The 16,269-nt window shown below is 42.2% G+C and overlaps 1 protein-coding gene and 1 long non-coding RNA gene across 3 annotated transcripts in view; one reads left to right on the forward strand and one right to left on the reverse strand.

Annotated features, from left to right (window-relative positions):
- The window catches only part of LOC307223772, a 44,172-nt gene that overhangs the window by 23,755 nt on the left and 4,148 nt on the right, over positions 1 to 16,269 (forward strand). Inside the window, exons 3-5 of one of the 2 annotated variants that reach the window (XR_013842265.1) lie at positions 7,139 to 7,252; positions 11,700 to 11,838; positions 12,854 to 14,985. This is a non-coding gene — a long non-coding RNA (uncharacterized lncRNA). Of the gene's footprint in view, positions 1 to 7,138; positions 7,253 to 11,699; positions 11,839 to 12,853; positions 14,986 to 16,269 lie in introns of those variants that run through there. The other variant, XR_013842264.1, reaches the window with a different exon arrangement.
- LOC307223765 (uncharacterized protein) overlaps positions 4,073 to 16,269 on the reverse strand; it is a 74,899-nt gene continuing 62,702 nt past the window's right edge. Inside the window, exon 5 of the mRNA XM_079990085.1 lies at positions 4,073 to 4,164. The gene's annotated coding sequence lies outside the window, so the exon portion shown is untranslated. The remainder of the gene's footprint in view (positions 4,165 to 16,269) is intronic.

The raw sequence follows: 16,269 nt of genomic DNA on the forward strand, positions 1-16,269 counted from the left end.
GTAATTCACTGAGTGCCATTTGCTGTGCAAAGCACTCGTTCTCAGCAGCTCATCTGATCCCTCCCAGTGCTAGGTATTAACAGGATTTTGTATTAGGGAAGGTGATATGGGAACATTCAAGTCCTGGGAAGCAGCTCTTTGAATACGAAAGCACAGACAGTTAAGACTAACTTTTGTTATTGAGTCACTTATCAGTATTCACTTTCAAAGCTTCAGTTGTGCACAGGAATTTGAGGAATGGTAATACACTTGTTCACCTGCACATCTTTCTCTCCAGGAGAGGCAGTCTATTAATTCTTCTTGATGAAGAACCATAACCAGCATTCACTTTACATAACTGCCCGTCAACCTTAGTGGCTCAGAGTCTGAGCTGGTCTAGATTTTATCCTTGCCATGGAGACAGCACACATCCTGGCCACATGGCTCAGAGCAACTCACAGTATGAGTCAGCCTGCTCATAAAAGTGTGATTTGCCATGATTGGTGAATAGGGGGGAAAACACTCTCAATGTGATAGTCCCAACTCATCGCAGCAGCTTCTAAATGTTATAGCTCTCCCGCTGCAATTCAGAATTAGGACGCAGATCCCAGGGCGAGTATATTCAGGGAACATCATCATTTGTCCTTGTGTGAAGATGGCAGTGATTATTACGCTGTGTGTGCAAATGGTAGCTATCTGAACAACTCTACTGAAGAGCAACAACACAGGTAGGAAGACATAGATCTACAACATATCACTTTTGTACACCAAAAATGACAAGGAGAAGGTAAGAAAAAGCAACACCTACAAATAATATTGCCACCACTTTCCTGACTGAAGGAGAAACTTGGCAAGTGTACAAATACTTCCCCCTACTACTGTCTAAATTGTCAACTAAATAAAAAATTCACTGGCATTTGCTAGCCAATTACAACAACAATTTGGCAAGATCATCACACCATCACCATCCCTTTGATGACATTGTGTGAACCAGAACCATTTTTAACATCCATAGCACACTGTTTTCATATCTTGAGCAAATAAGATTAAATAACTGTAAATGGTTTGGCATTGATATAATTTGTTGAGCACCATCAGCTCATTGTCAAAGGAGTCATACATGTTTTTGCCCACACTGGAGAGGAGTGGGGAGGCCAATGAATGAAAATATACAACTAAACAGAAACCAGCATCAGAATCCTAGACATGTCTACTTATATGTAAATCTCATTGAATTCAGTAAGATTTACTCCCAGATAAGCATGTATAGGACTGCAGCCTTAAAGTGGAAGAAATGCCTCATTTTCAGTCTTCCAAAATTGGCAAACACAGTTACCTTATCTAAGGAGAAAACCAGAATTTGAAGCAAAGTATTTTAGCAGTGGGTAGAATTTCAGACTGAAAATTAAAATGACTGCCATTTTTAATTTGACTGCATCAACTTGGGAGGCCTAAGAGCCACATATCCCTTCTGTTTCCACTGTTAATTGCATTTACCAGCTCTTATTGTGTCTTATTTAACAGAAAACTCTACCTAATTGGTGGAGCTCCATTAACCTCATATATAATTTCTCTCTCTCAGCACTGGATGAACAGCACCAATCAATGATCTAATTTTACTTTTACTTTTAAGTTCTCCAGTTAACTTTCTCCCCTTAACAATGCTGAAACATGTGTTTTTTTCTACTCAAACAGTATAGTCATTATGAGTGCAATGAATAATCCTGGAGAATTGTGATTATTTAACTGGATATAGAAACATTTTGCTTCAGAATGCACTGCTTATTCCTGTATTCTCAAATTTCATAAGGTGTTCTTAAAATAAAAGTATTAGTTTTTAGGCACCAGGCAAAAAAGTTTCTATTGACCCAAGTTTTTGGTTCTTAATCTGTGGGGTATTAGATATATTTGTGGCCTCTTTTCTGCTCATCTTTTTAGTGGGTTGGGGTTAGATCTCCCCTTTTATGTATATTATAGATGTGCTTTTTATTTGTTTTATCTATTGGTTTTAATCTTTGTTTCACTTTGCAAGTGACTCAGGGTCGCTTTTTTGTGAAAAATACTGACATTGCATTTGAAAGCAAGTTTTGGGGAAATCACTGGGCCTTTCATTTAACTACAAGAGTTTGGGATTGGGAAGAAGAGTGCAATGCGGGTGAACCTATTTAAGAAAGCCTATTTAGTATAGAGAGACTTCAAAGGAAAACTTCATCAACTATTGGCTTATGTAACATAGTTACATTGCCCCAAAGAGAGCTGTTCCAAAGGAGGTTACAGCAATAAACCTGAGCCTCTTAGATAACTGCACAGGCTGAGGTGTGGATCAGGCCATAGCCCACTGCGAACCATGGCCACGGTTAAACACTTTTAATGTCCTGTTGATTTTAATAGGTGATACTGAAGCACAAGCTTATGTCTCTTCTGTTGACATTAGTGGGATCTTAACGTCCCTCCCTTTGGTGAGACTGTGTGCCATGGGCTCTCTCTAAGTTTGCTTCTGAACTGATTTTAATAACAGCACAAGTGAACTAGCTTGGGGAGTGTTAAATAGAAACATATGAAGAAATTGGCTTCTATTGTTCTGTGGCATTGCATTTGATAATGTGAGCCTGAAGGCAAAAGCCAATGTAATTGTTTGACAGTCTGTATGCCTACTGGAAGCAAAGTGAAAAGAGCCTGGTATTTTGTATACCTTTAGTGGAGCAGGCTATATGTTTGTATGTGCCTATTGAAATTTACCAACAGCAGCACCTTACTTACAAGTGCAGTCCTGCACCATGTTTAATCACAGGTAAGTTTCACTCTGCTCCATGAGGCTTACTCCCCATAAAGTGAATTTTGAATTGCAGCATTTGGATACCAGTCGGAGCTCAACTATCTCTGAAAGTCAGCTCTAGGTTGGAGAAATCTGATTCCTTGATACTCAGGTCCAAAGTAGACATGATGTTATATGCATTTTTGCATCTAGATAGCTACAAATTATTGGAATCACGGTAGGGTCCAATGGGTGATTTCCTCCTGCTGTAAACAGCAGTTTCAGAGGAGGGATTTTATTCAGGATCACAACAAGGGAGGAAAAGGCTAATTTTTCCCTCCATGCCTGTTGACACCAGCCTCACTGAATGTCCCCAGGTTCTAGTATTTATATGAGAAAGAGAGAGTTGCTCTCTGTGTCTGCTTTCTGTATCATGCATAATTTTATACACCTCTGTCATATCCCCATTTATTCATCTTTTTTCCCCAAGCACAAAAAGTGCTAAACATTGGACTTTTTCAACCAATCATTTTGGCTGCCATTTTCTTCACCATTTCCTGCTCCACATCTTTTTTGATGTGTTGCATGTTGCAACCAGAAATAGACTATTTCAATAGTAGACACACCATACTATTTCAATAGTAGACACACCATATATTCTTATAACAGTACTACAAACTTGACAGTTTTCTTTTCTATCCATTTCCTAACAATCCCTTACATGAATTTCACATCTTTCACAGTTGCTGGCACTGGGTCTTTTCTCCCTTCGATTGGGAGGCATCACGTGACCTCCTCTTGCCTTTTGGTGCAAGAAGAAAGCTTTGGTGGAAGAAAGCTTCCATGGCTAATGTACAGTTTTCTTTCCTTACAGAGCTTGTTGAAAATTCTCTGGCCTGACATCCTTCAGACCAGTGGTTTAGAGCCCAAGTCTTGATACCAAGGGCTTGCATGCATAGCTAAGCTATGGGAGAAATTGCCATACTTGGAAGCTCACTGTAGTGACCCTACTGCAAGGCAATGCAGATCAGCTACCTGAAACTTACAATGTCAGTTCAGACAGATGACCTTATGCAATAACAAAACCTTGCAGAGTTTCCATTCTATTCCATTTATTTGGTTCTACAAGATAAGCCGGGTGACAACCTCTAGTGTGACAGTTAATTTTAACCTCCCTATCAATACACTGCTGCAAAAAGTATTCCATTGTTATCATGAAGCAAGGCGGCTTGATATCATTTGTACTAGTACAGCTATAAAAAGGGAAGGCATAGCTGGAAACTGACGCAAGCTTGAAAAACCCAGGAATGACGTTATCACTGTACAGGCAGGCAGATTAGAAGTAGAGGCTCTTCAAATATTAAGAATCCAGTTGAAGAAATCCAGCATGCTCTTGTTAGTGATGTCTTCTCCCTTACTGAAGAATTTTTCTGTCATGCAGGGGAGTATATAGAAGAAAGGAAGTCACTTTGGCACAGGAAAGAGTGTCCACACACACACACACACACACACACACAGTAGGCAACATGATTTGGGACAGACTGTTGCTGTTTCCATAAATCTGCATGAGGGTCACGATTCATTATGACTCTTCTTCTTCCATTCTGTCCCTTTTTACTGCCTGGCCAGATGGGTAACAGGCAAATTACTGATGTTTCCCTAGCTATATTCTTATAGGCCTTGCTCTTAATACTTTCTGTACATATGAGTTGCATTATACTTAATTTGGCCATATGTCCAATTTACTCCAGCAAGCAGTTGTTCTCCATGGTAGCTCAGTGGTACAGTACATGCTTTGCATGCAGACTCAGGTTGGGTCTCTGGCATCTCCAGGTGAAGCTTGAAAAGCCCCTTGCCTGAAATTCTGGAGAGTCATTGTCAAATAGGTAGACCACAGGTAAGGAATCTGTGTTCCTCCACATACTGTTGGAGTCCAATTCCAATTCCCATCAGCACCAGCCACCAAGTGCAATGGTCAAGGATTATGGGAACTGGAGCCCAAGAACATCTAGAGAGCCACATGTTCCTCAGTCATGTGGGGGTGGAGAGGTTGACTTGTCTCACTCTGTAGACAGTACAGAGTGAGATGGACCAATGACCGCTCCCCACATTAATTGGGGGGCGCCTTTTGCATGGTCGCATGCAGCCCCCTGGATCCCAGTGTGACTCTTGGTAGTTTGGGCTGGCTTCATCCTCCCCAGGCTGGATACCTGGAGGTCTCCACCTACCTCAGCCAATCGCCTAATCTCGCCTGGAGAGGAATGCGAGGGGATTGGCCAGGTAAGGGGAGGGACCATCCTGCCCACACAACAGAAGGTGAATCTCAAGGTCCTTCCCATCTGCACCACGTGAGATCATTTAAGTGAAGATACTAAGTCTTTAACCTGCAACCTTCTACAAATAATTATGTGCGTCATCACTATTTCCTTCTCCAATGGATGAATACCTGTGTTTGTTTGCCTGGGCACACTATTTGGCCATGGCTCAGAATTGATACTTGAGCTCTTCTTCACTGGAGGTATTTAAGCAGAGACTAGATAAATATGTTGTCAGAAATCTTGCTACTGGGTTGGGTGAGGTGACCTCCAAAGTCCCTTCTACCTCCACCATTCTGTGATTTTCCTATTCACTGAAACTATTTTTCTTTTGATAAATGCAGGGTGTGTCAGGTACAGGCAGCAAGAAAGGGAAGATTCCCACCATTCTTAATTTTCTAAATTGATTCAGACATGCCTGTTCGCCTACCCAAATGTTAATGCATGATAGGAAGACTTCAAACACTGAAAAGGTCACCATGAAGCAGAAGGGGAGGGGCAGGAATGACAGGTTGCATTACTAATGAACCTACCTTGCAGGAGAATAGGTGCAGGACAAACTTTGCATCTTTAAACAGAGTTGGGGCTACAGAAGAAATTTGCTTAAGGATGGTTACTCTTTCAGGGATGTCTGTAGATGTAGGAAGAACTTATGACTGAAGGCACAGTGATGCTAAGAAACTGTGTGTGTATATACGAATATGTATTCTCTCTCTCTCTCTCTCTCTCTCTCTCTGTCACACACACACACGGAGAGAGAGAAAGAAAGAGAGAAAGAAAGAGAGAGAGAGAGAGAGAGAGAGAGAGAGAGAGAGAAATGGTGCTAGGATATTATTTACATGCAGTCATCTACTGGCATCTCCATGTCTCCCCATACCAACATTGTTTTTAAAAAACTACAATCTGAAGGTGTTTTACTCTGGTAATTCCTGACAGAATTTCAGAGACTGTTCACAACTTAGGGGGCCAAACCAATTGCACTGGTGGCAGCCATCATAAGGAAAGAACAAGTTAAGAACCAAGCCATATTTCACAGCATGGGTTTGCTGACTCAGGCAGTGAAGAAAGCACATCCATCCTTAAAAATGTGCACTTCTCAAATTTTCCAATGTAGTTCTCCAGCCAAGTAATGTGCGCAAAATCCATATTCTATAGTAAAGTGCATAAAAACACATGCATTAAGGAATACACCAAACAAAACTGAATTATTAGGGGAAACTGTTTTGCAGTAATGTGTGTATCTGGTAAAATGACATATGTATTAGTAGAAATTAACACCAAAAAGCTGATGAATTTTCATGAGGACATAATAAAAATAGCAAACTGATGTGGAAATGTGGAGAACTGAACATAAGTTTGGAAAAATTAGAAACTGAGAAAACCCAGAATTGACCAATTCACCCATAACTAGTTTCAAATCATGCTCTCTACTAAGCATTTTTTAAAGGTACAAAAGCTAAGTATAAGTATGACATGTGAACTTATTCATTAGCTGATTGGTCTTTTCTGAAAAAATGATGTTGATGTTGCCTTCACAGAGCAAGACTTTCCACATACCTTTCTTCCTGGATAGTCAGGTATGCAGGATTATGACCATCAGTTTCGAGGCCAGGGCAATCTAATTTATGACCCATCCATGATCGTTTTGGGTTTTTTTATATGAAAATGAGAAGTTGCACAAAATGCTGCCAAAACCTAGCCAGCTATTAATCTATCACTTTCAAGGGTGGGATGTACATATTTTAAATAAAGGGACAGAAAATATTGCTTTTGTTAATTGGCAGCCTCCAAGAGCAAGTATTTAAAGCCTACCTTATAAAGCATGGTTAAATGTATTGTCACTTCATAGGACTTTTATTGCTATTGCTAATATGCTCGAGCTCCCAGTTTCATTAAATACATCACCCTGCATTGACAGGATCTGCTCCTAATAGCAAGAAGCGGCCCACTGCCAGCATTTAATTTATTGGCCATCGTTTATATGACCAAGCCTTACAATAATTAAAATGCAGGCATGACTGCTGCTAAATGATATTGCTTTCAGTAGCTCGTTGCCCATGATACGTCTTCGTATGTTAATGCATTTCAGAAATTTAAGTGACAAGTGAGGCTCTGTGGAAAATGACAGCGTAGGGTGTGTTTCTGGGAAGGAGGGCCTTTAAAACACTCCATTCTCAAGCAGGCACCTTCCCAGATTGTGCAGGTGAGAGAATGAGGGACTAGGAAGATGCCTCTATATCTATTTCTGTGTATCTTTACAAATATTTAAGTGGGGCCCCACAACAAAATGGTGTGTGTGTGCGCATCTGAGAAAGGGACTGAACAGAGTGAGCAGGTGAAAGAGTAAGGGAATGGGAGCAGATTTCAAAAACCTTTAACACTAGATAGGCACTCAGTTTACAACACGTGATGAAAACCACACAAAGGAGAGAGGTGGCACACTGCCAGGCCATGCCTCTGTCAGTGCAACGCTTTGCCTTCTTTACAACCCTCCATGCATTAGAGGATAAAGATCCGAAGTTGCAAGTCTCCTGCACTCATGGAAGCTCTCCATACTATTTGGATTCCTGCATAATCAAGGTTCTAACTAGGGATGTGTAAAACTGTTCCTTTTGGGTTTTTCCAGTTTCTCACTTTTCTGGTCTGAAGTTGACTTCTCTATATTTCTCTGTATTTCTACATTTCCCCTACATTTCTCTATATTTCTACATTGTATATAAAAAAAGTCCTCAAGAAACTTCTACAGGATTTCAGTGTGAATCTCTCCTAATATATACATGCAAATATACAGTATATATTCTTGCAAACCAATTTCCCCAAATATAATGCATTTTTGTATATTATCTTCACTAATATATGCATTTAATATATGCACACTTTACCCAGGTGCATGCATTTTGTACATATCCTTTCACAAAACTCAGAAGAAAATGCTGGACTAGATGGACCTTTAGTCCAATCCAAGTCCAGGCCAGTCGAGCAGGGCTGTTCTTGCATTCTTCTAAAAGAAGCAGAACTTGTTGTGTTAGAACATTGCCATGCCTGCTGACATCTATATCTTTACACCTTTGCATTGCTGTTAACAAATGAGGTTGGAGGTAAAGCCAACAGATGTGAATGAACTCATTATGTAACATGGTAGTCCCAACAAATTTGAATCACACCAGGTTCTTTCTCAGGGGAAATCTGACAAATCCAGTAAGCTGGAAACTGCTTCCTTCCCTTTATACTTGCTTGCAGCAGTCAATCTTTCCGCAAAAGAGTGCAATGTGAAAATGCAGCCATTTCCAGCTTACTAGTATTTTATATTTCCCTTGAGGAAGAACCTGGTGGGATTTGAGACATATTTGGACTACAAATTCACTGAACACATTGTTCGGTTTTACATCTGTTTTCTCCAAGGGAGTGATACACATCTCCTTGCTCCAGACAAGACCTGGAAGTGTAGGGGAGAAATAGCTCCGTGTCCTTTGTAGTTACATCCACAGAAAAAGAGAACATGGGTCACCCATAAAAAATATATATAGATTACATAAATTAGCATGTGTTGATTTGAGTATTGTGATTCAAACTTAATTACTATTATTTTAATGGAAATACTATTTATCCCTTCTTGTTGTGCTCTCTCTTTAAACTGGACTTGGACTCTGGCCACATCCCTCCAAATTTCCTTTCCTCTTTAAAACTGAATACATTTCATATGTTCATCCTACTTGCATGCCTGCTTTCCCTGCTTCTTTTGAAAGCTGTGGTCCCTCACATTTCAGTGGAGAGACTTCCTTCTGAGTAAACAAGCATAGCATTGCATTATCATTTCACCCTGACAGGACAGATTTTGCTAGTAAAGGAAAATAGCACCCTGTTTGCTAGAATCTGAGCTTGATGTGCAGGCTGGGTCTGTAAGGCAATCAAGACTTGCTGTCAACAAGTATTAGCAATGCAAAGAGTTTACCAGCAAACTGTAGTCAACAGGTTTATGTACACATCATGCCATCTTCACAAGCATTTCCTGCCTCCGTAGATAAAATTGAAGCTCTACTTTGACCTGGAGGTTGATTCAGTTGAAACGTGACATTTGTCCTTGGGAGAAGCCTTAGCTCAGTGGTACAGCAGACAGTCTCTTTGCCAATTATTTTTTATTGATTTTCCCATTTTAACCCAATTAATACCAATTATTTCCAAATTAATACAGTTTTGTTTATGTACTGCAGACAGTCCCAATTTAACCCCTGGCATTTCTTTTGAAAAGGATCTCAGACCGACCTTTTGAAATCCCTGCAAACGAGAGCAGATTGAATAGGCAAACCAACAGTCTTACTCAGTATAAGTGGGATTCATACACTTCTAGGCCACATAGATAATATCTACCAGTGGCACACTCCAGTCAAAAGGTATGCAGAGGGTCACTTGGGAAAAAATCCCTTAAGAGACATCCTCGGAACAAGTTCAGCGGTTCAGCAATTGCATCATATTCATTACAGCAGGCAGAAACCAGGAATATCATACTCGTGTAAGCATTGCACTTGTCTGTAATTGCAGTGCAGAGAGGGAGGGAGGGAATCGTGGAAGTTGATCTGACATAGCCCTATTCCAAATCTAACTTGCATGACTCTCCAGTGGAAGAATGCAATCTGCTGGACTAATGTAGTCTAGCTATTCCATTTTTATTCCCTCCCTCCTCGTGCTTCTGCAGTATGTTTACAAGCAACCAACAGCTGCTAGGATGCCAGCAATTGCTCCCAAGGGATTACGATTAATAGTAAATCTGTATTGTAGCTGGCTCTCCAGGAGAACCTCCTCCCTTCTCAAGCTTGCTTAAGGGTGGCAGCTAAATCTCACTGGTGACTCAGCTACTCAAGAGATTTGGTCTCATTACTGTAAACTAGCCTATTAAGGTAAAAGTGTTGTCTTTTACCTAACAACATGCCAGAAAGGAAATAGTGTGTTGCAGAGGGAGAACAGGATATTTAACATTGTAACAATACTCCCTAGGGAAAAAAATGGTTTGATTTGGTAGAAGGGGATGGGGAGATCAGGATACTGATTTATGAATGGGACATACCACAATGTCATTGACATTCCAGAAATACAATTGCAATTTACAGTAAGATTCCTAAGTCTGATTGATATAACTCTGGAATTAATTGCATTGTAGGATGTCTGTAGTGGAAGAGAGTCTACAGTAGCCATCTCCAGACAGTCACCTGGAACATGAAAAGGTTTAAACTAGCTGTAGGCAGGGGCAGACTGAGGACAAGAGTTGGCCTCCCTCCCCTGTTTTCTGTTCTGCGCATGCTCTCAAGTGCATCCCCTTGGCTTGGCACCCTGTGTAGGGGAATCGCCCGCACTGCCCTAAATCTAGTGCTGCTGTAAAAGCATGTCCAGAAGCTCCACCTCGCTGGCCTCAGGCATTCTGCCTCTCAGATCTTCAAACATTTATGTGTGTTCTGCTGAAGGTATTTATATGTTGTTGTTTAGTTGTGTCCGACTCTTCGTGACCCCATGGACCAGAGCACGCCAGGCACTCCTGTCTTCCACTGCCTCCCGCAGTTTGGTCAAACTCATGCTGGTAGCTTCGAGAACACTGTCCAACTATCACGTCCCCTGTTGTCCCCTTCTCCTTGTGCCCTCCATCATTCCCAACATCAAGGTCTTTTCCAGGGAGTCTTCTCTTCTCATGAGGTGGCCAAAGTATTGGAGTCTCAGCTTCAGGATCTGTCCTTCCTGTGAGCACTCAGGGCTGGTTTCTTTCAGAATGGATAGGTTTGATCTTCTTGCAGTCCATAGGACTCTCAAGAGTCTCCTCCAGCACCATAATTCAAAAGCATCAATTCTTCGGCGATCAGCCTTCTTTAGGTATTTATATATCACCATGCATTTGGGAACCTCAATAAGGCTTGATAACCTTGATAAACATGGAAGCCTGAACACAGATACAAGACCATTTCAGATCTTTGTACAATGGTCTAAGAGGAGCCTGTGTGGACACTGGGTATGGGGCTTGTGCCTATGTATCTGCCCCTCTACCCTCCCAAGACCCTCATGAATTCAGGCAAGTGCATGAAGAGGGATTATATAAATAACACAATTGCCTTCACTTGCAATACTGACATAAAGCCTGCACAGTTAAACTGGATTCATATTCATAATGCCTTGTAAACCACTCACAAGTCTATTCTGGCATTAAGTGGTACAGTATATATATTAATACCTAATATTAATGATGTTTTGCATTACTGTACTTCGTATACACTGCAGAGGTTTGGACTAGATGGCCCTTCCAACTCTATAATTTTATGGGTTGTTTTTGTTTTTTTTAAAGTATAGCAACTACTTAAATTATATATATCTATCTCTGTAGCCTATCCATAAACAGATGCCTCAATTAAATTTCTCTGAGGAAGCATGTGTTAAATGAATGTAAATCATTTTTGTGCACTGTTATCAGATCAAGGTGCGATTTTCACTTAAGAGTGTGTGTAAATCATTTCAAAGTTTAATTTTGTTTCGAAAAGAGGGAGAGTTGCTAACAGTTCTAAGCAAAGACTCATGTCTGGCAGTTTAAAAATATGTGCAAAACCCCTTTGATTTACTCCTTATAAAGATGCAGGCAAATTTCTCTAACTCTCTGCCTGCTTCCTTTCTTTTAGCATGTTTTGAAACAACAGCTGTACAAATTTGCTATGGATTAAAGCATTTTGGCTTGCTAAATGGCTTGACGACTATTGTTACAGGATTGCATAAAGGAAAGGAAAACTAACTGATCCACATGCTATCTCATAAAGACAAGTAAGCTCAATATTTTATATTTGTAGAGTGCTCTGGGGGAAAGAATATCCCTTTTGTAGCTTTTGCAGTTGTGCCAGACTTCCTGTGATGAATGAGACCAAATGCATGAGCAAAACTGTATCAAGGGGCTTGGAATAAAGAAAGTGTTCCTCATTGGACTTTAGAAATAGGATGACTTTGGCCTCTCTCATCTATAAAAATGTAAAATATATGAAGAAATTCTTCAGCATTTTCCTCCTCTTTACACATTAGGATAATGAAAAACCTGTTTAATTGACCGTTAACCAGTGACTGTGCTTTAGCAATTATAATTACCCCAGCTAGTATCTATAGGGGTGTGAGTTCTCCCATGATAGGAGCCAGCAGAGACTATCACACAGTGGCAGAGCATCTCCAGTTAAAATGGTAAAGGTAAAGGTAAAGGTACCCCTGCCCGTACGGGCCAGTCTTGACAGACTCTGGGGTTGTGCGCCCATCTCACTCAAGAGGCCGGGGGCCAGCGCTGTCCGGAGACACTTCCGGGTCACGTGGCCAGCGTGACATCGCTGCTCTGGCCAGAGCCAGAGCCGCACACGGAAACTCCGTTTACCTTCCCGCTGGTAACTGGTCCCTATTTATCTACTTGCACCCGGAGGTGCTTTCGAACTGCTAGGTTGGCAGGCACTGGGACGGAGCAGCGGGAGCGCACCCCGCTGCAGGGATTCGAACCGCCGACCTTTCGATCGGCAAGTCCTAGGCGCTGAGGCTTTAACCCACAGCGCCACCTGCGTCCCTAGTTAAAATGGTAGCCAGCCCTTATGTCAGCACCCAGCAAACCTGGGTTTCTGCTGGGACCCATATGTCCTGGCTGAGTCCATGAGGTCTGATGCCTTGTCTCCCTGAAACCCCCAATCATTAAACCCAACCCCTGTCAACTGTGGAGGTCAGGCTGTGGTGGCCTTTTTGGAGGGGTGCCAATTGGCTGATTGGCTCCAACTGGCCCTGAGTGGCCACCATCTTGATTTTTAAAATGCAGTGCCCAATGTCTGCCACAATTTACAGTGTCAGAGTTTTTCTGCTAGCAAGCAACATAGAAAGTTGTGCAGCGCAGCTCCACCTAGCTCCGGTGGCGGCAGCAGCTTGCTTGTCCTGGGTGCCAGCAACTCATGTTACGCCACTGCCAGTAGTAGCTTTTACACTCTGTGAAAGATCGAACAAAATGTGGAAATTAACAGGTAGGGAAATGTTGGGAAGCTGGAATAAACTGCCATGTGAATGCAACCTGAAAGAAAATTCTTCATCTCATATCACAGGCTCATGAATGAGCTTTTCAAAAAGGGCCAGTGCCAGACAGTGGACCAGATAGAGGATTCATTGTGAGGACTGTTTATTTTTTATTAAATCCTAGAGAGCATGAATTTTGTATTGACTTCTGCAATGGTACTCTCCTATGTATGTACTGTTTTATGTACTCTCCCACTTTATAATTATTTCTTTCATACTCTGTGTTTAAATATTTGTAGTGCATTTCCTCTCTTGCATAATGTTTGGATTTTGTAGTATTTTTCAAATACTTACCAAATTTGTTTTTGAATGCTTGCTACTCTACAAGTTTGGGGAACTGGTGTGTTATGATTCTTTGCCCATTAACATCAGTAAATAAAGCCACAGTCTGATCAGCAAGTATAAACTCAAAGAGCTAAACGCCTCAAACTTTTAATATGATGATGCACTTAATTAAGCATCCTTGGGAATAATTAAGTATGAATGAGTCCATGTATAATTAAGGAGACAACTTTTATGATTGATGTACACAGAACTAATTTACCACCTCTGAATTGCTCCAGCACATAGGTATGATTATGCTCCTATGCCTAATTGCTTATACACTTGTTTTATTTTTCAGCATTTCTCTGTGTTTAAATGATTACTATGTTTTGTCTTCTCACAAAAGTAGGACTCTAATGGAAAAATTCATATACTTTTATCAGTCAGCATTTCTGTTAATAACTTTGAGAAAATGCTAAAGTAAAGTGTTCTAAGGGCTGCTTATAATAACAGTCTGTTTCTGTACATGCCAGCAGTCTGAGTACATTTTCATGTTGCAAAATGTAACTTGTGAACTGGCTGATGACTAATATAGTGAATAGTAATTAATGTCCATGATCAAAGTAGCAGTTTCACACCCAGTCACTACAATCCTGGTATATTCGTGTGTGCATCACTTTGCACGCAAGTTGTTGACATCCATCTGTCTCAGGAGACAGTGTGTATGGAGGTCCTGGGCCACCTAGATGACAAGACCCCACTACTGGTCTCACAGATGTAGTCTAAAGGAAAGCAGAACACTATGTTTGACACCAGCTTGGCTGAAGGAAGGAGGCATACAAGACTCCATCCAACCCTCTTAGGGACTTCACTCCGGATATGTGTAGGATTTATTCCTTAGCCTTTCCGTCTCCCAAAGGTGTCCCACAAGGCAGCAGAGGTTCAGGTTCAGGTTCAGAGTTTTCCTTCTCCTAGATGGGCTACCTTCCCAGGTTGACAAGCCCCATCTGCCCCTCACTTTCCTAAACAGCACACACAGAAACTGCCTTCTTGACCATTGGACCCACTATTGGTCTCCTCTGCTCCATGCACTAGAGCCTGTCTTCACATGTGGGGGAAGTCCCTAACTCACTGAAGGTTTGAGACCTATCAGCCAGCCTCACCTGGTTCAGTCATCCAGTCAAAGCCGTTCCTAGGGTGTGGTCACTGTCATATGCTGACAGCATCTAGGAGCCACAGGTGAGAGTTGAGTGCAGGGTGGGGACCAAAGGTGGACAAACTACCCCAGGAGGAGCACAATGTGTCCTCCACCAGAAGTACTACCCCTCCCCTAACACCCCATATGCACATAAGAACATTCCTGATAATGACCGCTCCCCACTTAAAACGGGGGGAGCCCTTTGCGTGGACGCGTGCAGCCCTGGATCTGGAGTGGCCCCATCAGCATAGGCTTTGCCTTCCCTCAGGTGGGATACCTGGAGGTCCCCGCCTACCCCAGTGAGTTGTCCAATCCCACCTGGGGGAAGCGTTGCCAGGGAAACCAGGCCAGGTAGGGGGAGGGATTACCTGCCCACACAATAGAGGGTGGATCTTAATTGGTAATCCTCACTTGGCTCCAGAGCTTCTCCCACCCTACCCACCCTCAGTTAATGTCTTCTTTTGCAGGTTAACTTTTCTTCATAGGTTTTGCAGGTTAACCTGTCTCCACAGGTATGCAGGCGCTGCTACGATAAGGTTGCTATTAAAGGGCCGGAAAGGAATTTCCCTGCATTGGCAGGTTTCGCCTTTCCCGTAGCAAAACGTCACAACTTTGGCGGTATCAGGCCTTGGGCGGAATCCTTTAGTCCATCTTCCTCTTTGCGGCGGCGATACCAGGGTTCCCTGTTAAAGGGGTTTTTGAAGGGAGGCTTTGGCCGTACGCCGAAAGGTCGTCATTGCTCTCCCCTGCGGCGGCGTAACGGGGGCGGCTATCTCTGCTTGAACATATGTTCTCCAGAGCCGGCCCAGCCCCCCCCCCCACTGGATAACCCTGATGCTCCCTAGGTCACCGGCTGGGGACTAGGGAGGGAGAACGCCCAGTGCCTGAGCCAAGGTCTACCCACATTTGAAATTTAATAAAGTTGTGGCCAATTTAATCCCATAGCACGTTGTCTAGAGTCGTTATTCCACATGACGGGGGGGACCACTCGGGATCTGGGGACTCCGCCTGTCCACGCAATAGCTAGGAATGCTCACATAAGAACATAAGAAAAATCTGCTGGATCAGGGCCTATCTAGTCCAGCATCCTGTTCTCACAGAAGCCGACCAGATGCCTGTGGGAAACTGACAAGCAGGATTCAAACACAAGAGAACTCTTTGCTCCTGTGGTTTCCAGCAACTGTTATTCAGATGCATTGCTGCTTTGAACTGTGTGTTGTACTCTATGAAATAGCCCTAGTCCTAGCATTTTAGTGGTGTCAACAACATGTCTACATATAATGGCTATGCCCTATCTTTTCATTCAGGAGACCATGAAACTAACTGTTCAGTTTTGTGGTCCATCAAGTTGAGGAACCTCTGTTCCCACTACCACCATTCCACGGTTGTAGAAGAGGCATAGTGGAAATGGAGGGAGGGTGTGATGGGCCCTAAATCAACTTGAAAGAGGTCTGCATTTGTACAATCCTGCACATCTATCCCCTCCCCTTCACAACCAATTGCATAGGTGGAACTGGCTGGAAAAATCACTTTAGATCATGTAGTCCAAGTTCATTGCAGGAAAGTTTCAATGAGAAGGCTGCTGTTTCTTTAGGAAATTATTCAACATTAATTCAACTCCATTGAGTGTCAGATTAACTTGGTATATTAAGTTTAATGGCTGAAAACAGCTCCCTTTTTAAAATCCTGCTGTTTTGACAGAGCTG

The sequence above is a fragment of the Podarcis cretensis genome (assembly GCF_951804945.1).
Source record: "Podarcis cretensis genome assembly, chromosome: 9".
NCBI classification, from domain to species: Eukaryota; Metazoa; Chordata; class Lepidosauria; order Squamata; family Lacertidae; genus Podarcis; species Podarcis cretensis.